This window comes from Macrotis lagotis, chromosome 2 (genome assembly GCF_037893015.1).
Source record: "Macrotis lagotis isolate mMagLag1 chromosome 2, bilby.v1.9.chrom.fasta, whole genome shotgun sequence".
NCBI lineage: Eukaryota > Metazoa > Chordata > Mammalia > Peramelemorphia > Peramelidae > Macrotis > Macrotis lagotis.
Genome location: NC_133659.1, coordinates 251,961,441 through 251,966,343, shown reverse-complemented (window position 1 = coordinate 251,966,343; position 4,903 = coordinate 251,961,441). Strand labels below are relative to the sequence as shown.

Here is a 4,903-nt window from a genome sequence, read left to right as displayed (position 1 = left end):
AAGAAACTGGGAAAAGAAAGGAGAGAGATGCAGGAAAAACATGAAAATGAAGTCAGCAGCTTAGTCAAGGAAATCCAAAAAAAATGCTGAAGAAAATAGCATGCTAAAAACCAGCTTAGGTCAAATGGATAAAACAGTTCAAAAAGTTATTGAGGAGAAGAATGCTTTAAAAAGCAAAATTGGCCAGATGGAAAAAAGAGATAAGAAAACTCTCTGAGGAGGACAAATCCTTCAGACAAAGAATAGAATTCAGGGAGACTGATGAATTTCACAGAAATCAAGAATCAATACTTCAAAACCAAAAAAATGAAAAATTAGAAGAAAATGTGAAATATCTCATTGAAAAAACAACTGATATGGAAAACAGACTTAGGAAAGATAATTTGAAAATTATTGGAATACCTGAAATACATGATCAGGAAAAGAGCCTTGACATCATTTTCAAAGAATTACTACAGGAAAATTGCCCTGATATTCTAGAAGCAGAGGGCAAAATAGAAATGGAGAGAATCTACCGAACCCCCAGAGAAAGAGATCCCAAAAAACCAACCTCCAGGAATATTATAGCCAAGTTCCAGAACTCCCAAGTCAAAGAGAAAATATTACAAGCAGCCAGAAGGACACAGTTCAAATATCGTGGAGCTGCAGTCAGGATCACACAGGACTTAGCAGCAGCTACATTGGAAGCTCATAGGGCTTGCCGGAAGGCAAAAGAGCTTAGAATGCAGCCAAGAATGAACTACCCAGCAAGGCTGAATGTCCTCTTCCAGGGAAAAGATGGACTTTCAATGAACCAGGGGAATTTCAAAGGTTCCTTTTGAATGGCCAGAGCTGAACAGAAGGTTTGATCTTCAGATACAGGACTCAGGTGAAGCATGGAGATTGGAGGAGAGGGGGTAAATACGAGGGACTTAATGAGGATGAACTGCATGTATAGAAAAAACGATACTGATAATATTCATATGAACCTTCTCAGTTAATAGAGCAGGTAGAGGGAACTTTTATAGTTGAAGCACAGGAGAAAGCTGAATTTGAAGATAAAATATGGTGTAAAAATGGAGTCAATAGAAAAAAAGGGAAATGGAATGGGAGAAAGAAAAAGGAGAGGGGGAATAGTCCAAGCTATTTCACATAATAAGATTTTTTTTTATTACAATGAGCTATTGCAATGATATGGAAGGGGGGAGGCAAGGGGGGAATGAGGGAAACTTTGCTCTCATGAGAGATGGCTAGGAGAGGAAACAGCAAATATACTCAATGGGGTATAGACAACTGGAGCGAGAAGGAGGGGGGGAGCAGGGGGAAGGGGTGGGGATGTGAATAAAGGAGGAGAGGATGGACCATGGGGGGAGAGTGGCCAGATATAACACATTTTCTTTCTTTACTTCTTGCAAGGGTCTGGGAATGGAAGGCCTGCCCAGGACCACAGGGCCAGGTGGATTCTGGGCCTAAGGGGTGGTATGGGGGCTCAGGGCTTCTTGGCCCCAGGACCAGGGATCTGTCTGCTGTGCCACTAAGCGACCCTACAGCAGAGTCAGAGTGAAAGGAGAGAGAAAATATAGTACATGGTAGTGGAGAAATAAGAAAGGAGGGAGGTTGCGATCAGCAATGGCAAGGGTGGAAAAATATGGAAATAACTTTTGTGATGGACTTATCATAAAGAATGAGATCCACCCATGACAGAGTTGTTGGTGTTGGAACAAAGACTCAAGCACATTTTTTGTTATGATTATTTGGGGGAGGGTGCAGGGCAAGTGGGGCTGGATGGCCTGCCTGGGGCCACATAGTGGGGTGATCTTTGGGTGTCTGGGGCCGGATTTGGACCCAGGTGCTCCTGGCTCAAGGGCCAATGCTCTGTCTGCCACCCAGCCACCCCTACTATTATTACTATTTTATTTTATTTTGGGTCTTTTTTCTTTCTTTCTTTTTTTTTTTTGGTTTTTGCAGGGCAGTGGGGAACGGGTGGCTTGCATGTCACATGGCTGGGTGATTGTTGGGCTTACGAGGCTGGATGTGGACTCTTGGTGCTTCGTCCATTGCGCCACCTGGCCATACCTACAATTATTACTATTATTATTTTTTATTTTATTTTTTTTCTCTCCCCTTTCCTTTATAGCCCAAACAAGTCTATCTATATTCATGGGGGAGGAGGGGTATTTTGTTTACTTGTAAACAAGAATATTTTATTAATGTAAAAAAACATTTGTACAAAATGAGAATAAAAAAATAAATTAAAAAAATCAAGAAAAAAAGGGGCAGCTAGGTGGTGCTGTGGATAGAGCACTGGCTCTGGATCAGGAGTATCTGAGTTCAAATTGAGCCTCAGACATTTAATAATTGTCTAACTGTGTGACCTTGGGCAAGTCACTTCACCTCATTGCCTTGCAAAAAACCAAAAAAATAAAAATAAAAACATAAAAAAAACCCAAGTACTCATCCTGCCCTACTAGTACTTAAACTCAAAAATGTTACCTCCCTCAAGGAAAATAGCATTGTAGAAGAATGGTCCTCTGAAATCATATAACAGAATGGTCTCTAGGCAAGGTTGAGGTTTTGTCAATTTTTTTTATCTATAATTCTGTTCCTCTCCCCATGTTACTGCATGAATTTTCTAATCTTACCTAGGGAAGTTCATTCTGAGATGGTTTGTTTGTATTACCAAATGGTGATGAGTAATTCCAAGAGAAATAAAATGTCATGTCTATGAAAAAAAAAGTAACCTTAGACTTCCATCATATAAGAAACAACAATTTCTCAATTCCACATTTCCAAATCCTCAGTCTTTAAAATCCATCACTTGTTTCCTTCATTCAATGTAGTGAAGTTATCCCAAAGCACAGTTTAATGTTTCATTAAATGAGGAAGAAATGGGCATCTAGGTGGCATAGTGGAGAGAGCAAGGGTCTTGGAATCAGGGAGAACTGAGATCAAATCCATTCTCACACTCTTGATAACTACCAAGCTGTGTGATCATGGACAAATTCCTTAGTCCTACTTCCTTGGAATAAGCCAAAAATAAAGAAATTGAATCAAACTATATAAACAAGCTGTCATGAAATCTTTCTTACTCCAATTGTGAATTCTTCTTTCTTTGTTGGGGAGGAGACAATGGGCTAAGTGACTTGCCCAAGGTTATGCAGCTAAGCAATTATTATAGGTATCTGAGGTCAGAATTGAAGTCAGGTAGTCCTGAAGACAGAGTTGGTGCTCTAGACACCATTACCTAGCTGACCCATCCGCAATACTTATTCATCAATTCAGACCTGCTCCTGTTAAGCTTCTAAACTAATGACTAAAATCACAACATTTCAAAATATTATTCTATGTATAAAAAATGACAATGCATCCTCGATGCATATCAAATCCTCTATCCTTAAGCTATAATTCAAAGTCTCAATGAATATTTTAATTACAGAAAAGACTTGATGCTTCTCATTATAAGCCCTATATTAAAAGCTTACCATAACTCTTTCCTTTTTGGAAAGATTTTATTTGAGTTTTACCATTCCCCTCATTCCTGCTTCCTTTCCCCCACCTGTATAGGAAACATTCTGTTAGTCTTTACATTATTTATACTTTGATCTCAGTTGAATGTGATGACAGAGAAATCATATACTTAAGGAAGAAAAAAGTATTAAATAGCAAAATCATGTAATAAGATAACTTCTTTTGTTTTTCTAATTTGAAGGTAATAATCTTTACCCTCAATCTTTTCATTCCTTTTTAGTGCCCTTACTTCTCTCAACCTATCTTCTCTCCTGGAAGAATCTTCTGCCTCCTTTTTATGGTTCCCAGGCCTATCCCATAGCTTATTATTTTTTGCTTCCTTCCAACTCTAAAATTTTCATTCTAATTCAACTTTGGTAATTGCCTTGAGTAGGAAATAAATAAATAAATATATAATCAGAGATGTAATTTTGCAAACAGCAATCCATTTGAAAATTTCAAAATAACAATAGAAAATACCATTGCTTCCCGATTTGATTGATAGTCTCCATCCAATCCAAATGCTGATATGAAAATTAATATAGAAAAATGTTCATATTATTAACTGGAAGTGCAGATACTGAGAAGAAGAAAATTGCATTAAACATGCTGATTGATACTGTCTCCAGCAAAAATATCGCGCCCCCCCAAAAAAAAATTCCAGGAGACAAATAGAGATTAAGAGAGTAACGTTTGCATTTAGGAATTGTAAAGCAAGAAGGTTCCTATTATGAATCTTAGGGGCTAAGTGGCAATTTTATACAAAGACATAAGTGTATACAAATAACTGGTTTTGCTAGTGCACAATTAATATATTGGTAGAAGTGGAGAAGCAAAAAATGTTTATATTTAACAAACTTCTTAGCTCCAATCACTAAATATATGGGTTTAACATGAAACATAAAGGTATGAACATTAAACACTTGACTTTTCATGATTGAAGGAATGTGATGGGAAGGAAGGTTGGAGGGAAATTCTGTAGCATAGAAATATGCATATATCTCTGAATGAAGGCTGATAAACTTTCATATCAGCAAACTGGAAAAAATAAAATATCACTTGAAAATCTAGGTTAAAATATTTATAGTTTTAGAGCCATTTTATAAAAAGACAATTCAGTAAGCATATTCTTCAACTTGAGGGATACCACATCATCATAGATGATGGGGGCAGTTTAGAAATTGGCAAGTACCATTTCCAAGTACCATTGGCAAGAAATTGGCAAGTACCATTGGCAAGTTCCATTTGGATGTGTAAGACAATGAACTGCTATCCCAAGGTACTCGATAATACCAGAAACTCTAAAACAAGAGTCAATCTTAATTGATAGAAATTTATCCACTGGAAGAATGACCATTGATGACATCATGAATCATGGCCTTGTACTAACTTACCCTGCACAGTAGCACCTGGTTCA

The 4,903-nt window shown here is 37.5% G+C and overlaps 1 long non-coding RNA gene across 2 annotated transcripts in view; it reads right to left on the bottom strand.

Moving 5' to 3' along the window:
• Nucleotides 1–4,681, bottom strand: part of LOC141514703 (uncharacterized) — a 12,944-nt gene extending 8,263 nt beyond the window's left edge. The window contains exons 1-2 of one of the 2 annotated variants that reach the window (XR_012476089.1): nt 3,967–4,681; nt 3,462–3,535 (exon numbers count right to left, since the gene is read on the bottom strand). This is a non-coding gene — a long non-coding RNA (uncharacterized LOC141514703). Of the gene's footprint in view, nt 1–3,461; nt 3,779–3,966 lie in introns of those variants that run through there. The other variant, XR_012476088.1, reaches the window with a different exon arrangement.
• Nucleotides 4,682–4,903: the final 222 nt, after the last annotated feature.